We start from the raw sequence: 19014 nt of genomic DNA, 5'->3' as shown, positions 1-19014 counted from the left end.
ATGGGTGCCGCTTGTGTGGTGTCCCTACGGGCTGTCGCTGTTGCGTGCCATTCATGTCTGTATGGGCTACCTATCGCACAGCGACTGTATGGGCTGCCGTGCGTGTCCATTCCATACAGGGTGCTGCACATTCGCACTCCGTATCAGATGCTGTGCGTGTGCAGTCCGTACGGACATCGTGCGGGCGCCACCGGGCAGTTTGCCCCACCCCTCAGCATTCCACCCAGGGTGCCAGAGAGGGTTCCTTCGCCACTGGACAAATGCATTTGTTGGTGAAAAGTGTTGGGAATCAAGCCTTTATCAGGAGAAACTGGCCACTCTCCAGGCACCCGGCTTGATCTCCGGTTGACCTCCCTGTCTGCATTCCCCGGCAGGATACAGGCTAGGTCACGATAGGCGATCCTTCTCGGCGTGAGAAGAACACCCCCCCTCTTTCCTGCCCCCCCGGGCAGGGGAAAGAGATAGACAGAAACGTATTTACATGCTGTCAGGGGTTCAGAAGCAGAGACGCAGAGAAGGGTGGAAACAGAGAGCGAGGGGGAGGAAGCCGAAGGGAGAATGAGTGATGATGACGACCCGAGATCTCCAAGCCTAAGCAGTGAGTCAGAGGACTCCCAAAAGGGAGCCCCAGTGAGCAGAGCAAGGGGGGGATCCGGGGGGACACCCCAGGAGGAAGGGAACAGAGGAGATTCAGAGAGCAGCAGCTGGAAGTCGGGACCCACGCTCATAACTGAGGGCGGCAGCAGCTGGAAGTCGGGACCCACGCTCAAGACTGAGAGCAGCAGGGAGGAAGGTAGCCAGGCATCGGGTTCCGGAGGCTGTCAGCAGGAGGGAGGGCACGAGTCAGGGGTGGTCACGCCCTCCTCAGAGAGCGAGGCAACGGTTAAGAGGAAAGTAGAGAGTTGGGCGCGCGCGCCAAGTTCAAATGCAGCGGAAGCTGGAGCAGTAAGCAGCCCGGAGAGTGAGCCAGGTCCTAAAGCCCGCCGCAAGGAGGCAGAAGGATCAGGGGGGTCAGCGTCAGAGGAGAGTAGAAGGGAGGAGGCCCAGGGGGGCAGAAGGACCCAGAGACGTAGGGAGAGGCGAAGGAGGTGGAGCAAGGCTAGGGTATTAAGCTGGTGTGCAAGAGGCGGGGACTCAGACGGGTCTTCGCCGACCTAGAGCAGAAGGTGTAGAGCTGCACGCTGCAGTTCGGAAATGAAACCTGTAACTCAATAAAGACTCTTTTAAAGTGGACGCTGTGTGGCGTGGTCCTATGTGAGCTGGGACCTGGTAGCAGCTCTGACAGTAAGACCCGTCTCTTCAAAGCTTCAGAAACCTGAAACCTCGCAGCGGGAGCAGAAGCCGCTAGGGGAGGAAGAGGGGTGTCTGTAAGCGAGCTCACAAAGGTTAGCAAGATGACGGAAGAACAGAGGATCTCCGCGCTGCAAGAGGCAGTGACCCAGTTGTCCTCAGAGGTATTGGCTTCCAAGAAACGGGAGGAGGAGACTACAGCCGCCTACAGAGACCTACACGCCAGGTTTGAAATGCTTGTTAAGCAAGGGCAACCGGGACCCAGACCGGAGGGCGTGGGATTGGCACGGAGAGCAGGAGGGCTTGTGGCTCACTTCGATGGGACTTTGCAACAGTACCCTAATTTTAGAGCAGACGTAATGTGCGCACTGCAACTGCTGGCAAAAGACTTTAGAGATGAGGAAGAGAAGGTGGGGTTCATATTGTCCCATTTGCATGGGGATGCCAAAGCCTGGCTGCGCAATTTGTGGAGGGATAAAGATCCGGCGCTTCAGAATGCAGATGCCTTTATCAAAGCGATGGATGCGTGTTTTTTGTCTACTATTGATGTGGATCTTGCCAGACGGGAGATTCATGGACTAAAACAAGGGAGGGCGAGCGTCCGGCAGTATCACGCCCGATTTTTTGCGCTGGTCAGTGCTTTAGAATGGGATCGGGATTCGCCCCCTGTCAGAGACCTCTTCTGGGAGGGTCTAAGTTCAGCGGTTAAGGATGAAATTGCAAGGGGGGAGAGGCCCCGAAGCACGCAGGAGGTGGTCCAAAGGGCGCTGACTGTGGGGGTGAGGCTGGAAGAACGTCCATGGTGCAGTGATGAAGGACGTGGAGGGCGCGAAGCAGCGAGAAGTTTCTCTTTCGTTCCGAGGGAAGCAGCGCGTGCGCAATCCACACCTCCGCCAGGAGGGGGAGGGGAACCGATGGAGGTTGGAGGTGCAAGGGCTCAGTCAGCAGCCAGAGCCATAGCACCGGCAGCAGGGAAAGCGAAGCCTCCTAGAGGGAACAGGAAGTGTTACATCTGCGAGGATCCAGGCCATTTGGCGAAGGAGTGTCCCCGGAGGCTCCACAAGCACACTGCAGCCTCAGCAATGGTGACTGCAGCAACGCAGCAAGGAGAACCACAGCAGGGAAACGACGATGTCTGGCTGGAGACGGAGGCACTGGGGCCCAGCCAGACGCATCTGTGAAGCAGTCCCCAGCAATCTTGCAACCCACGGATCCCCTCCCACCCAAACCAGTAGTGCAGCTCACAGCATCTCTCCAGCTACCCGACGGCGTCACTATCGAAGTGCCGCTTTCTGTGGATTCTGGAAGCAACGCAGACTTTATAGCGCAGAGCTTTGTGGAGCAGCACGCTATACAGCTATTGCCTGCCACTCTGCCCCTGCAAGTCGTCACAGTGGATGGCAGAGAGTTGCTAGGGGGGCAGGTGGTGAAGCAGACGCCACCGATGGTGATGCGCCTTGGCAACCACAGGGAAGTCATCAGTTTTAATGTCACCCAACTGTCGGACACGCCCATTGTGTTGGGCATGAGTTGGCTGGACAGGCACAGTCCGACACTGGCTTGGTACCAGAGACAACTGATCTTCGGCTCCTCTTATTGCGCAGAACACTGCATCCTGCCCCGACGGGAGGGAGAGGAGGAGGAATCACAACTGCAGTTGGGAACGTTGCAAGCGGTCCCCCACAAATACGCGAGCTTTTTGGAGGTCTTCTGCGAGAAGGAGGCGGACAAGCTACCCCCTCACCGGCCATATGACTGCAAGATTGACCTCCTACCGGGGGCGACGCTGCCGAAGGGGCGGCTGTACTCCATGTCTGAAGATGAAATGCAGGAACTCAAACAGTTCATCGAGCATAATCTGGAGCGTGGCTTCATCAGAGAGTCCAAGGCAGTGGGGGGCAGTCCCGTTTTCTTCGTGAAAAAGAAAGACACGCCCCAAAAAAGACTAGTTGTGGACTACCGCCTTTTGAACCAGATGACCAAACCGTCTGATTACCCCATGCCCAGGATTGACGACCTCCTCGCGACGGTGCGCAAGGGACGCGTGTTCACCAAGTTGGACCTGCGAGGGGCGTACAATCTCATCCGCATGCGGGAGGGCGATGAGTGGAAGACGGCCATGTTCACACCGCTGGGCACCTACGAATACAGAGTTATGCCCTTTGGATTACAAAATGGCTCTCACTGTTTTCAAGCTTTTATGCATCACGTGTTGGAGGGACTCCTCTACAAGACATGCGTCTGCTTCCTGGATGACATCCTGATTTTCTCTGACTCGCAGCAAGCTCACGGCCGAGACGTGAGGGAGGTGCTCAGCAGGTTGCAACAACATAGACTGTACGCCAAGCTGGAGAAGTGCCAGTTCGACACGACGGAGGTGGATTTCCTGGGATACAAGTTGTCGGACAAGGGGATAGCCATGGACAGCACCAAGGTTCGGGCGGTATTGGATTGGAAAAGCCCGCGCAACCGGAAGGAGGTCCAGCGGTTTGTCGGCTTCGCCAACTTCTATCGCAAGTTTATCAAGGGGTTCGCGATGCAGACGGCAGCAATTACGGACACGCTCAGCTCCAAAAAAAAGAAATTCATCTGGACGGAGCAGGCGGAACAGTCCTTTCAAGCGCTCAAGCATCTCTTCGCATCGGAGAAGCAACTGCTGCATATCGACCCCAGTAAACCGTTGAGGGTAGAGACAGACGCGTCAGACAGAGCCGTGGGAGCTGTCCTGCTGCAGCGAGACCCGCAGGGGGTGTGGCGGCCGGGAGCGTTCTACTCCAGAAAGCTCAGCAAGTCGGAGCAGAACTACACCATCTGGGACAGGGAGTTGCTGGCCATTCATGCAGCTTTCAAGGCGTGGAGGCACTTCCTAATCGGCGCCAAGCACACGGTGCAGGTCTGCACGGACCACAAGAATCTGGAGCACTGGCGCACGGCTCAGTTCCTGAACCAGAGGCAGATACGTTGGGCGGAGTTCTTTGCTGACTTCAATTTCCGAATAGAGTACGTCCCAGGCGACACCAACATCATGGCGGATGCACTGTCCCGAAAACCGCAATACCTAGAAGAGGTGACGCCAGCGGCGGCCATGCACATCTTCGCACCGACGGCGTGGGCGTGTGCCTCAGCTACAGTAGACCTGGATGCGGTGCGACGTGCATTGCGGGACGACTCATTCGCGCAAGACAAGATGGCGGAACTGCTCAGAGGCACGGCTACCACGGACGAGTTCCAGGTGCGGGACGGCTTGCTCCTACGCAAAGGGGCTGTCTATGTACCAGGAGACGACCTTCGCGCCAAGGTACTGCAACAGTTGCACGACGCACCCACGGCCGGTCACTTTGGCACAGAGAAAACGATGGAATTAGTCGCGAGAGACTTCTGGTGGCCCAGGCTGAGAGGAGAGGTCGCGGACTACGTCGCGAGGTGCGACACCTGCCAGAGGGCCAAGCCGGTACACAGACCACCGGCGGGACTGTTAGAACCGCTGCAAACACCGTTTGAACCGTGGGAGAGGGTGGCCCTGGACTTTGTGACGGATTTACCCAGCTCGAGAGGCAAGACAGCTGTGCTAGTGGTGGTGGACTTGTTCACCAAGATGGCACATTTCATTCCGTGTGCGAAGGTGGCCACGGCGGAACAAACCGCCAAACTGTTCATAGATCACGTGTTCAAAGTGCATGGCCTGCCACGGTCTATCCTGTCCGACCGCGGACGCCAGTTCATCTCGTCTTTCTGGCAGAAGCTGATGGGTTTTCTAAATGTCAAGGTCAATCTGGCATCAGCAAGACACCCGCAGACCAACGGGCAAGCAGAGAGGGTCAATGCCATCATGCAGCAGTACCTGAGATGCTATGCCAATCAACAGCCTGCGACGTGGGTGGATTACCTGCCGCTAGCCGAGTTCGCTTACAACAACACGAAGCACGTGTCCACAGGAGTGACGCCGTTCTTTGCCAACAATGGGAGGAATCCCAGAACCTTCCCGGGACTGGAGAGAGTGGGGGAAGGAGAACCACAGACGGCGGACGCGTTCGCGTCAGAGCTGCAGGCGGTCCACGATCAACTCAGACGGCAGCTGGAGCTAGCTAAGCACGCCTACAAGGTGCAAGCTGACAAGCACAGGCGGGTTGGCGAAGTGATCCAAGTGGGAGACTGGGTCTGGTTGGCAGCCCACGCAGTGCCGACCAGGTCGCTTGCCAAGAAGAAGTTGGGGCACAAGCAGATCGGTCCGTACCAAGTCGAAGCGCAGATCAACCCGGTAGCTTTCCGACTGGCGCTGCCGGAGGGTTCCAGAATGCATCCGGTGTTCCACAGGTCGGTGCTCACTCCCTACAAGGCACCTCACAGGTTCCAGGAGCCAGGGACGGCGCCAAGTCCGCTCCGGGAACGGACGGAGACGCGGGAGGTGAAGCACCAGGACCACATCAACGAGGTCACGGAGATTTTGGACTCCAGATGGGGGGAAGAGGGAGTCGAATACCTCTTAGCCAGAGAGGGCACCCGGGCCAGCGCCAATAGCTGGGTACCAGACTACGCTTTGGAGGAACCCCTGCTCAAGGACGAGTTTCATGCCCTCTTCCCACACAAACCCATGCCAGCGAGCTTCTTCGACGACTGGTTGTTCACACCCACACTTTCTTCCAGCACGTTCCATGGATTCGACTCAGAAGGGGAACCCGCACGGAGCACCCGTTCCCCAGAAGGTTCACCGGCAGGTTCGGCATCAGGCAACTCGTATTGGTGGGACGATCGACCAGAGGAGCGATGGCGCAGGAAGTGGCTGGAGATGCCAGGTCGAGCGACCGACGCAGAGACTGACATGGACGTGTTCGGGGAGGACCTCGGGTTCGAGCACGGCGGTACAGAGATGGAAGAGCAACAAGTCCACGTCGACGACCGCGAGGGGGAAGACTCGGAGGTCTTCAGTTGGCGGCCACCCCCGGGGAGCGACCTGTATCCAGCATTCCCTCCCATGATGATGGAGCGCCCAGCACCCACACCTGACAGCGGGGAGGGGGGAAGGGGGGGCTTCGAGGGGGGGATGGATGTCAGGGGTTCAGAAGCAGAGACGCAGAGAAGGGTGGAAACAGAGAGCGAGGGGGAGGAAGCCGAAGGGAGAATGAGTGATGATGACGACCCGAGATCTCCAAGCCTAAGCAGTGAGTCAGAGGACTCCCAAAAGGGAGCCCCAGTGAGCAGAGCAAGGGGGGGATCCGGGGGGACACCCCAGGAGGAAGGGAACAGAGGAGATTCAGAGAGCAGCAGCTGGAAGTCGGGACCCACGCTCATAACTGAGGGCGGCAGCAGCTGGAAGTCGGGACCCACGCTCAAGACTGAGAGCAGCAGGGAGGAAGGTAGCCAGGCATCGGGTTCCGGAGGCTGTCAGCAGGAGGGAGGGCACGAGTCAGGGGTGGTCACGCCCTCCTCAGAGAGCGAGGCAACGGTTAAGAGGAAAGTAGAGAGTTGGGCGCGCGCGCCAAGTTCAAATGCAGCGGAAGCTGGAGCAGTAAGCAGCCCGGAGAGTGAGCCAGGTCCTAAAGCCCGCCGCAAGGAGGCAGAAGGATCAGGGGGGTCAGCGTCAGAGGAGAGTAGAAGGGAGGAGGCCCAGGGGGGCAGAAGGACCCAGAGACGTAGGGAGAGGCGAAGGAGGTGGAGCAAGGCTAGGGTATTAAGCTGGTGTGCAAGAGGCGGGGACTCAGACGGGTCTTCGCCGACCTAGAGCAGAAGGTGTAGAGCTGCACGCTGCAGTTCGGAAATGAAACCTGTAACTCAATAAAGACTCTTTTAAAGTGGACGCTGTGTGGCGTGGTCCTATGTGAGCTGGGACCTGGTAGCAGCTCTGACACATGCCTTTATTTCTGTCTTTGCAGCGTTACAGAAAACACGACTGCTCTCTTCAAACTCCAACAGCCGAGAGATAAACTCCTCCTGTACTTCCTGTACAGCTCATATTACACTCTGAGCTAATTCCGGTGCTTCGCACTGTGAATAGACCGTCCCTCTGTTTCCCACGGAACAGTCCCAACATTCCCATTATGTTTTGCTTTCAAGTTACCAGCTCGCGGCCGCATTGCTTCTATATCGGAACAGGCAAAATGCATTATCTGTGGGGAAAATCGCTTGCCAAAATGTGCCTGTTAGGAGAAAGCGGGACAAAAATGCCGGTGAGGACGTTAAAGCAAAAGCACGAATAGGTGTGGGAATGTGGCAAACTGAATTTGAGATTGGAAAAACGGGGAACTAGTAAGATCCTTCCTTCTTGCCTTCCTCGTTGATGGTACCCCACCCATTAGACATCAGGGAGATTCGGGGCTGATTTTAGCATCATGAACGGACATGCGAAAACAGTCATAGAATTGTAGAGTTGGAAGGAACCCCAAAGGTCATCTAGCCCAACCCCCTAGTCCAGTCCTTGGGATTGTGAGCCTTGGCGCTCCAAATCTTGCCTAACCATAGAATCATAGAATCATAGAATCATAGAGTTGGAAGAGACCACAAGGGCCATTGAGTCCAACCCCCTGCCAAGCAGGAAACACCATCAGAGCACTCCTGACATATGGTTGTCAAGCCTCTGCTTAAAGACCTCCAAAGTAGGAGACTCCACCACACTCCTTGGCAACAAATTCCACTGTCCAACAGCTCTTACTGTCAGGAAGTTCTTCCTAATGGTTAGGTGGAATCTTCTTTCTTGTAGTTTGGATCCATTGCTCCGTGTCCGCTTCTCTGGAGCAGCAGAAAACAACCTTTCTCCCTCCTCTATGTGACATCCTTTTCTATATTTGAACATGGCTATCGTATCACCCCTTAACCTCCTCTTCTCCAGGCTAAACATGCTCAGCTCCCTTAGCCGTTCCTCATAAGGCATCGTTTCCAGGCCAAAGTGGGAAAGGTCATGGCTCCGTTGCAGCGCAGTTGTTTTGCATGCAGGAAGTCCCTGGCATTTCCAGATTAGGCTGGGAGAGGCCAGCCAGGAAAACAAGTGATAATACCATTTGCCCAAGGAAATCATAATGCACATTCCTTTGAAGAACGCTGCCCTCTAATGGGCAACAACAAAAGAGCCAGATTCGGTTGTTTGGAGAAAAAGCAGCCCTGAAAAACAGGCGTGGATTTACTCCGGAATGGGGTCCAGGCGATGCATTGCAACGAAGAAAGAGCACTAAGTGTTGAGATCCTTTGAATCACACGCAACGCTTCTTTGGCGTCCTTAAATCTCCCTGTCCCTGCTCTCCTTCTCTCGTAAGGAAATAAAAAAGGCGGTTGGATCAGGCCAATGGCCCGTCTAGCACAGGACCCTGTTCTCACGGTGGCCAACCTGACGCCCATTATGGGAAACCCGAAAGCAGGATTCGAACACAAGAGCATTCTGCCCTCCGGTGGTTCCCAGTATTCAGAAGCACTGCTCACAGGCCAGTGTTTCCCAATTGTCAGTGTTTAAAACCTCCAGCGCTGAGAATCTCCCTGTACAGGGCTGCCTTCAAATGTCTTCTAAAGGCCAGATTGTTGTTTATCTCCTTGACAGATGATGGGAGGATGTTCCAGTATACCTGAAGGAGCATCTCCACCTCCATCGCTCAGCCTGGACGCTGAGGTCCAGCGCCGAGGGCCTTCTGGCGGTTCCCTCATTGCGAGAAGCAAAGCTACAGGGAACCAGGCAGAGGGCCTTCTCGGTAGTGGCGCCCACCCTGTGGAACACCCTCCCATCAGATGTCAAAGAGATAAACAACTACCTGACATTCAGAAGACATCTGAAGGCAGCCCTGTTCAGGGAAGTTTTTAATGTGTTTGTTGGAAGCCACCCAGAGTGGATGGGGAAACCCAGCCAGATGGGCGGGGTACAAATAATAAAGTATTATTATTATTATTATTATTATTATTATTATTATTATTATTATTATTATTAATTTGCACTTCCCAAAACAAGATGTGGACCAGAACACATCTTTCCTTCAAAATTCACCCTTTTCTGAATTTTGCAATGCTGTTCTCTGTCGCATACATTAAGGGGAAATAACACGCAGAGGGCCTTCTCGGTAGTGGCGCCCGCCCTGTGGAACGTCCTTCCAGCAGATGTCAAAGCGATAAACAACTACCTGACATTCAGAAGACATCTTAAGGCAGCCCTGTTCAGGGAAGTTTTTAACGTGTGATATTTTATTGTATTTTTGGTTTTTATGGAAGCCGCCCAGAGTGGCTGGGGAGGCCCAGCCAGATGGGTGGGGTATAAATAATAAATTATTATTATTATTATTATTATTATTATTATTATTATTATTATTATTATTATTCCACAGGGCGGGCACCACAACTGAGAAGTAAAACTCTGACCCTAAACCTCTGCTGCCTTGCAGGATATCTTCAGGAGAAAAAAAAGGCTCAGGAGCAGTGGCGTAGCGTGGGGGGTGCAGGGGGGGCCGGCCGCACCAGGCGCAACATCTGGGGGTTAGGGGGCGCAAATTACTTGCCTTGCCCCGGGTGCTGACAACCCACGCTACGCCACTGCTCAGGAGTAAACTCTACACAGATCTAAAGTGGAGCCTTTAAGGCAGTTGGGTGGCACCTTGTACGCCTCCTTCAGACAACTCCTGCAGCCAAGCTGGTGCCAAACGTCTTGCTCTGAGGCCAAGAAAGGGGGGGGTCCTGTCATCTGGGCAGCCCAGGACCCCTAGACACGCTGCCCAGGCTTGCACCCTGGGGAGGTTATTCAGTGCTGCTAACACAGTGGTTCGACTTCACCACAGGAGGCACACTCGATACAATACGATACGGTAATCTTTATTGTCATTGTCCCATTTGTTGTTTAGTCGTTTAGTTGTGTCTGACTCTTCCTGACCCCATGGACCAGAGCACGCCAGGCACTCCTGTCTTCCACTGCCTCCCGCATTTTGGTCAAACTCATGCTGGTAGCTTTGAGAACACTGTCCCACCATCTCATCCTCTGTCGTCCCCTTCTCCTTGTGCCCTCCATCTTTCCCAACATCAGAGTCTTTTCCAGGGAGTCTTCTCTTCTCCTGAGGTGGCCAAAGTCTTGGAGCCTCAGCTTCACGATCTGTCCTTCCAGTGAGCATTGTCCCGTAGAGAACAACAAAATTGAAAAATCTACATCAGACATTCAAAAATCAACAAGCCTGCTATCCCAGCTATCCCAGCCTGATTAGCCCCCTAAAAACTGATACCCAATTTTAAAATACAATATACTCCCACAGAGATGCCTTACACTGCGTTTAAAACCAAAATCGCATTTGGGTAGAAACTGTTTCTCAGGCGGCTAGTCCTGGTCTTTATAACCCTGTACCTTCTTCCAGGAGGCAGAAGCTGAAAGAGATCATTTCTGGGGTGCGCACTATCCTGCGCTATCTCTGCAGCTTTCTTATGGCACCTGGAAACGTAGATTTGATCCAAGGTGGGAAGAGTGCACCCAATTATTCTCTCCACAGTCTTTACAACCCTGGACAGCGTTGTTTTTCCCCTGACCGTGCAGCTCCCAAACCACACACACAGACCATAAGTTAATACAACTTTCCACAGTACAATGGTAAAATGCCATCAACAGGTCCTTTGAGAGATTGTTTTTCTGGAGGATTCTCAGAAAATATAACCTCTGCTGTGCTCTCTTCATCAGGTCTTTGTTGTTTTTCCCCAGATTAGGTCATCTCTCAACTCTATTCCCAGAAATCGAAACACCGAAACCTGTTCCACGAACTTCCCCTCAATAATAAGTGGCTGAATATTCAATTTACATTTCCTAAAGTCCACAATAATCTCTTTTGTTTTCTTTAAGTTCAGGAGTAAGTTGTTTTTCCTACACCACTCTCCCAACGGCTCAACTTCCTTCCTATAGGCCGCCTTCCCCTCTCCAGCCGTGATTAAACCAACCACCGTTGTATCATCTGCAAACCTAATGATCTTATTACTGGGGTATTTGGGGGCACAGTAAGTTGCATAGAGCGTATATAAAAGCAGGCTCAACAACCCTATGGCACCCCCGTATTCATGATGAGATCCGCAGAGACGTGGCAACCCAACCTGACCCAATGGGAACGGTTTGATAGAAAATCTAATATCCACCTGCACAAACACGGTAGAAGTCCCAGGTCTAATAGTTTGGACACCAATCTATTTGGAATAATAGTATTAAATGCAGAACTAAAGTCTACAAATAACAGTCTCACATAGTTCCCTTGCTTCTCCCAATGAGTCCATTGTTTCTTGAGAGATAGATAGATGCCGGAAACAGTGATGTCCCCTCTCCCCACCAAAGAATGCCGCACATAGTGTCCTTCTGGGAGAGGCATGGCCATCCAGGAATGTGGTCCGATCAGCAGTCAGGCTTTGTTGTTGTTTTAAATCTCACATTTAACGTTAATGTCAGGGAACTGACATCGGAGGAAGAGGCGAAGGGGAGGCTCCCAGACGATGCTGGCGAAGGACCCAGCAGCAGGGGGAGAAACAGCTCAGTAGAGGGGGAAGCCAATCAGCGCAACACCGGGAATAAAGGGGGGCAGACGGGGGAAGTGGAGAGAGGGCTCCAGGACTCTTCACTGGACATCAGTGAGGAGAGCCCAGGTCCTCCGCTACCCACGCCTTCCCTGCGCAGAAGACTCCCGTGCAGTGAGAGGAGGAGGAGACTGGGGGTCAAACAACTTTTATGTTGGAAGAGGTTCAAGAAACGCCCACTGACGGATTCTGCCAGTGACTGAGGCAGCCACCATGAGAAGGGGCTGCGCAGTCAGAAAGGTTTAACAAGGCAAATTAACCGAGAAAGGCACCAGTTTACGCACGAGTAACTCATACCTATTACAGTTAAGCTAAGCACAGACATTTTACAAAACCCACACTCTCGCACACAATTTCTATAACCGTGGGAAAGGGCACTTTCACCCCACTCCAACTTCCTGAATCCTAATAACTTCATTTGAGCCAAAGTTTGGTCCAGCACACATCCATTATCCCCTCTCTCCTTGCCAGGAGCTGCTAAAGGCTGTAGCCAAGAGTCCACAGCGCCTCCTGGTGATGAACCTCCAGAGTTACAGGTTGGACTTGGAGCTTCTCCCTTAAGCCATAAAAGATCCCTGGATCCTGAAGCGGTTCCACCTGGCCGGATTGGCCATTGGCTCACCTCGATGCGAAGGGCTTAAAAGCTTCAGGCTGGGGTTTTGACTGTGCAATGAAGGGGTGGTTTTAGGGCAGTGCAAGACTGGGTGCTGGCCAGCAGGCGGTGCCAAAACAATGTTGTAGAATGGAGCGGGAGAGTCAGGGAGTGCTGAATTTAGGCTGAATTCAGTAGTGATGTATGGAAGTGAGAGCTGGACCATAAAGAAGGCTGATCGCCGAAGAATTGATGCTTTTGAATTCTGGTGCTGGAGGAGACTCTTGAGGGAAGACTCTTATGGGAAGGATAGCTCAGGCAGTAGAGCATGAGTCCCATGGACTGCAAGAAGATCAAACCTCTCCATTCTGAAGGAAATCAGCTCTGAGTGCTCACTGGAAGGACAGATCCTGAAGCTGAGACTCCAGTACTTTGGCCACCTCAGGAGAAGAGAAGACTCCCTGGAAAAGACCCTGATGTTGGGAAAGATGGAGGGCCCAAGGAGAAGGGGATGACAGAGGACGAGATGGTGGGACAGTGTTCTCGAAGCTACCAGCATGAGTTTGACCAAACTGCGGGAGGCAGTGGAAGACAGGAGTGCCTGGCGTGCTCTGGTCCAGGGAGCCACGAAGAGTCAGACACGATTAAACAACTAAACAACAACAACCACAAATTTAGGCAGTGCTGAAAGTTGAGTGCCGAAAGTCTGCCACTAGGCAAGGGGAATATTTTCTGGGGCTCGACTTGCCTTGTTTTGTTCCCTCTGACTCAGTTTGGAAGGAAGGAAGATGTTGGGAAAACGGATTGTTTGAAACTTCAGAACGGTGAAGAGGTCTCAGAATGGGCCCTTTGGAAAATGGTGGGCCCTTTGCTCCCCTAAGTCAGGCACATTAATTTCAATAGGTCTACTCTTAGTAAAACTTAGCTGACTACCATTCCATGTGTCTGGGGCTTCGACCCGCCACTCTGCTATTGACAGCCATCCAGATCCAAAGTCTTTGTAAAGCTGGAACAACCCTCAGGACAGGCCAACACCCCATAGCGTATCAATATTATTTAAATAATGCATCTCTTCAGGGCTGTAATTTCCTGACATTTCGGAGCTTGACAGAACATGCAAAGCCCTTCATGCAGCCTGTTAAACTGGGAGATGGTCTGCTTGTTTTGTTAATCAAATTAAAGTCACATCAACACAGTCACATCTGAGTTTTATAAATAGCTCGTGTTTACGTCTTCTGAGTTTCGATACAAGGTGTGGCTTTTCCTATTGCAATGCTAAAGCGATAGGAAAAGAGCATCTCTGGGGAGAACTGGGACAGTGTTTTGCCGTTCCCAGCACCACAGGAACAGTCAAACTAGATGATCCTGGAAGCCTCTTATGCAGAGATTGGGCACCAACAATCTCCCACTCTTGCCCCTTAGCCACTGGTGTTTAGAGGTAGACCGGCGCTGAATATAACAATAACAATAATTTATTTATACTCCGTCCATTTGGCTGGGTTTCCCCAGCCATTCTGGGTGGCTCCCAACAGAATCAATGATAGTAACAATGATGAAAAAGCTATAAAACATCAAACATTAAAAACTTCCCTAAACAGGGCTGCCTTCAGATTTCTTCTAGAAGTCTGGTAGTTGTTTTTCTCTTTGACATCTGGTGGAAGGGTGTTCCACAGGGCGGGTGCCATTACCGTGAAGTCCCTCTGCCTGAGTCCCTGTAACCTCACTTCTCGCAGCGAGGGAACCGCCAGAAGGCCCTCAGCACTGGACCTCAGTGTCCGGGCTGAACGATGGGGGTGGAGACACTCCTTCAGGTATACTGGACCAAGGCCGTTTAGGGCTTTAAAGGTCAGCACCAACACTTTGAATTGTGCTCGGAAACGTACTGGGAGCCAGTGTAGGTCTTTCAAGACCGGTGTTATGTTGTCTTGGCGGCCGCTCCCAGTCGTCAGTCTAGCTGCCGCATTCTGGATTAGTTGCAGTTTTCGGGTCGCCTTCAAAGGTAGCCCCATATAGAGCGTATTGCAGTAGTCCAAGAGAGATATAACCAGAGCATGCACCACTCTGGTGAGACAGTCTGCGGGCAGGTAGGGTCTCAGCCTGCGTACCAGGTGGAGCTGATAAACAGCTGCCCTGGACACAGAATTAACCTGCGCCTCCATGGACAGCTGTGAGTCCAAAATGACTCTCAGCCTGCGCACCCGGTCCTTCAGGGGCACAGCTACCCCATTCAGGACCAGGGAGTCTCCCACACCTGCCAGTTCCCTGTCCCTGCAAAACAGGAATTCTGTTTTGTCAGGATTCAACCTCAACCCATTAGCCACCATATGGAGGTTCTGTTTCCTCTTCCTAGCCGGTAGCCACTGATAAGTCCTAGCCATATTCCATAATGGACCTGAGTGCAACAGGGCTCCGCCCTGTTGCGATTCCAAACAACTGGTATTGGTATTGGACAGGAGAGGAAGAAGATAGCCAGTGGCCATTGTTACCCTTGTTAATGGAGAAATCCGAGGGCTCCCTTGGACAAAAACCAAGGACACCAGCCAGGAATACCAGAGCAAAACAGCAGCCAGTAGGCTTGGTCTTTATTGAAGACTGTCACGACAGGACTCCCACCTGCCACAAGGTGGAACAAGATGGAAGCCCCGAACAAAAGAGCCCCCAAACTTTTATTAGCTGCTAATCCCCATGTTACACCCCCCAAAACTACATCACTCATACATCACAGTTACATCATGAAAGGGGAGGTCTGGTGGCAGTATTCTGAGCATCCTGGATCCTACCCCATGGTTCCCCTTGCCCTCCACCAAACACCCATCAAGTGGAACAAAAGAGATATTTACATTTCCCTGTTTCCCAGCCAAGTTAACCACACCCTTTTGTCTTCATCTGGGTTTGTTATTTCTGGAATGGCTACCTAGAATCATAGAATCATAGAGTTGGAAGAGACCACAAGGGCCATCGAGTCCAACCCCCTGCCAAGCAGGAAACACCATCAGAGCACTCCTGACATATGGTTGTCAAGCCTCTGCTTAAAGACCTCCAAAGTAGGAGACTCCACCACACTCCTTGGCAGCAAATTCCACTGTCAAACAGCTCTTACTGTCAGGAAGTTCTTCCTAATGTTTAGGTGGAATCTTCTTTCTTGTAGTTTGGATCCATTGCTCCGTGTCCGCTTCTCTGGAGCAGCAGAAAACAACCTTTCTCCCTCCTCTATGTGACATCCTTTTATATATTTGAACATGGCTATTCTTTCACCCCTCAACCTCCTCTTCTCCAGGCTAAACATGCCCAGCTCCCTTAGCCGTTCCTCATAAGGCATTGTTTCCAGGCCTTTGACCATTTTGGTTGCCCTCCTCTGGACACGTTCCAGTTTGTCAGTGTCCTTCTTGAACTGTGGTGCCCAGAACTGGACACAGTACTCCAGGTGTGGTCTGACCAGAGCAGAATACAGTGGCACTATTACTTCCCTTGATCTAGATGCTATACTCCTATTGATGCAGCCCAGAATTGCATTGGCTTTTTTTACCTGTCTGGCACTCAGGTATCAGGAGGCCAGGGATTATCACTCAGGCAGAGGGGCTGCTGAGTAGCTGAGCTCACATGTCTATTATGAATTTCTGAAGTTTTCCCAGTGAGCCAGTATATAGATACATTGATCAGTGAATTCTTACATTTGGTATCGTGCAGCAAAGACCCTTTGAATAGATAGAAAGAAACTGTGATGAAATGTTTTGTGGGGACAAATCACAAAAGTCACAAAAGTGATTGTGCTGATTTTGGTAGTGGGCTGCATGTGCATGATATCTGCTGGAGGGGCAACCCCCCCCAACCTATACATAAATTCCTGCAATACCCTTAGCCCTCCATGAGTTTGTCTAAGCCTCTTTTCAAGCCATCCAAGTTGGTGGCCGCCGCTACCTTCCTGTGGCAGTGAGTTCCGCAGTTGAACTACGTGCAAAGCGCCTCCTTTTGTGTGGCCTGAATCTTACCACCTTCGGCCCCTGTGAGGGTGAGTTCAGGACTGTGGAGGGGAGGGAGGGAGGAATTTTCAGGGAGGAAGAAGCTGGTCTTTGGCCCAGGGCCCCGCAAAAGGCAAGCCCGACCAACCCAACTACTCAACCAGCTCATCCGCCTCTCAGATTAAGGGAAAAGGACTTCCTTCCTGATACCAGCTCAACCTGAGCACCTCTAATTTTAGAAATTAAGTCCTGCGTCCTCGCCCTTCCGCTGGGACTCACAAATTGCGAGGCCGCTCCTGGCAGAGAGTGCTGCCTGCCTGCCTGCCGCCTCTGTGGGTGGTTGTATCGCCACTTTTGCAACGGGATTGTGCAGGAGGCTTTGGAAAGGGTGAGTCACAGTGGCGCGTGTGACTTGCCATGCTTGAGGGAGCCCGTTTCTCATTGTGCAACACTTCAGCTGGGCCGATCTCAGGGTTGCGAAGCTGTGGTTTGCGGCTCAGGATATAGGCCCTGGGTTCCACTCATCTGAGAGGGTGCCTGGCACGAACTTACAAATGGAAAACGTAATGCTGGTGGTCAACAAAAGAGGTTTAAAGACCCTCTCAAGGCAAGTCTAAAAAAATGTAGTATAAACACTGACAACTGGGAAACACTGGCCTACGAGCGCTCCAGTTGGAGAACAGTATTTACCAAAGGTGTCATGGGCTTTGAAGATGCTTGAACTCAGGACACAAGGGAGAAATTTGCTAAGAGGAAGGCACACTTGGCAAATCCACACAGTGATCAACTCCCACCTGGAAACCTATGTCCCCACTATGGAAGGACGTGTGGATCCAGAATTGGCCTCCACAGTCACTTACGGACTCACTGTTAAGACCATTTTCATGGAAGACAATTGAGGCTGATTCCTGATAAGACAGAAGTCCTGTTTTGGGGCGACAGGGGGCTGGCAGGTGTGGGGGACTCCCTGGTCCTGAATGGGGTAACTGTGCTCCTGAAGGACCAGGTGTGCAGCCTGGGAGTCATTTTTGACTCACAGCTGTCCATGGAGGCACAGGTCAATTCTGTGTCCAGGGCAGCTGTTTACCAGCTCCATCTGGTACACAGGATGAGACCCTCCCTGCCCGCAGACTGTCTCGCCAGAGTGATGCATTCTCTGGTTATCTCTCGCTTGGACTACTGCAATGCGCTCTACATGGGGCTACCTTTGAAGGTGACCTGGAAACTACAACTAATCCAGAATGCGGCACATGTCTGACTTTTCGTGACCCCATGGACCAGAGCACGCCAGGCACTCCTGTCTTCCATTGCTTAAACCATGTGTTCAGGTTCTACCCTCCAGAGCAGGAGAAAACATGCTTGCTCCATTAGCCCTTGAGATATTTGAAGATGGCTATCTTATCTCCTCTCAGGCTCCTCTTTTCCAGGCTAAACACACCCAGCTCCTTCAACCATTCCTCATCAGGCTTGGTTTCCAGATGCTTCATAATCTTGGTCACCCTCCTCTGCACACATTCCAGCTTATCAATATCCTTCTCAAATTGTGGCACCCAGAACTGGACACAGGACTCCAGGTGTGGTCTGTCCAAGACAGAATAGAGCAGTACAATTACTGTATTTTTCGCCCTATAGGACGCACTTTTCCCCCTCCAAAAATGAAGGGGAAATGTGTGTGCGTCCTATGGGGCGAATGCAGGCTTTCGCTGAAGCCTGGAGAGCGAGAGGGGTCGGTGCGCACCGACCCCTCTCGCTCTCCAGGCTTCAGGAGAGCCCCAGCGCCAGCCCCACAAGGTCGGGGGACAGAGGGAGGCGGAACGCTGCCATCCCGCTGTCTCCCAAAGTGGTTTGGAGGCTGACGGCAGAGAGACGCCACTGCCGGCCTCGCAAGGTCCGGGGACAGCTGGGAGGGGCAGCGCGTCTCCCCGCTGTCCCCGGACCTGATCTGAAGGGGGGCAGCGGGGAGAAGAGCGCTTCTCCCCGCTGCCTGCCTCACAAGCGCCTGGGGGGGGGAAATAAAACTTTTTTCCTTTATTTCCCCCCCAAAAAAACTTGATGCGTCCTATGGGCCGGTGCATCCTATGGGGCGAAAAATACGGTACAGTACTTCCCTTAATCTGGACACTAGACTTCTGTTGATGCAGCCTAGAATAACATTGTCTTTTTTGCTGCTGCATCACACTGGGGACTCGTCTTAAGCTTGTGGTCCACCAAGACCCCTAGATCCATTTCACATGTCAATCTTTTCCACGCATTCATATGAAGCTTCAGCAATATTGATGGTTTGGCAGTGCATAGCAGAGGGTTCCATGCTGCAAAACAGCTTCACTGCAAAAGTGTTTCCACTAATAGGTTCTGCAAGGAAGGAATTGGCCATACCGAGATACTTGCTAAATTTTCAGGTGATTCTTAGGGTGATCCATGATGCCACGACAAGGACACAGGAAATGTGCAAAGCAACGCAAAGCATCTCTTTGGAAAACGTTAGGAGGGGACAAAGCTTCCGGTGTGGGAATCTGATTAGAGTCTAAAATGCGTGCAAAATGAGCACAGCGGAACACTCCTAGCAACATTAATTGGAAAGAAGACAAGCATCTCAGCGCTGCTGAGTAAATGGCAGGGCAGGAAATTAAACCACTGCCTGTATTTAGACCCACATGAGCAAAACCGAACTTCTGG

The 19014-nt window shown here is 52.4% G+C and overlaps 1 long non-coding RNA gene across 2 annotated transcripts; it reads right to left on the bottom strand.

The window, feature by feature from the left end:
• Positions 1-14926: 14926 nt before the first annotated feature.
• Positions 14927-17223, bottom strand: LOC309539253. 2 transcript variants are annotated; one of them, XR_014222790.1, is made up of 3 exons: positions 16667-17223; positions 15906-16612; positions 14927-15293 (listed from the first exon to the last, which is right to left on the bottom strand). It is a non-coding gene; the product is annotated as an uncharacterized lncRNA (long non-coding RNA). The 2 variants fall into 2 exon arrangements; XR_014222789.1 differs by having other exon boundaries at positions 15906-17223.
• Positions 17224-19014: the final 1791 nt, after the last annotated feature.

This window comes from Podarcis vaucheri (assembly GCF_965113315.1).
Source record: "Podarcis vaucheri genome assembly, chromosome: 8".
Lineage (NCBI taxonomy): Eukaryota > Metazoa > Chordata > Lepidosauria > Squamata > Lacertidae > Podarcis > Podarcis vaucheri.
Note: the sequence above shows the minus strand (reverse complement) of the source record. Positions and strands in the feature narration are given on the sequence as shown.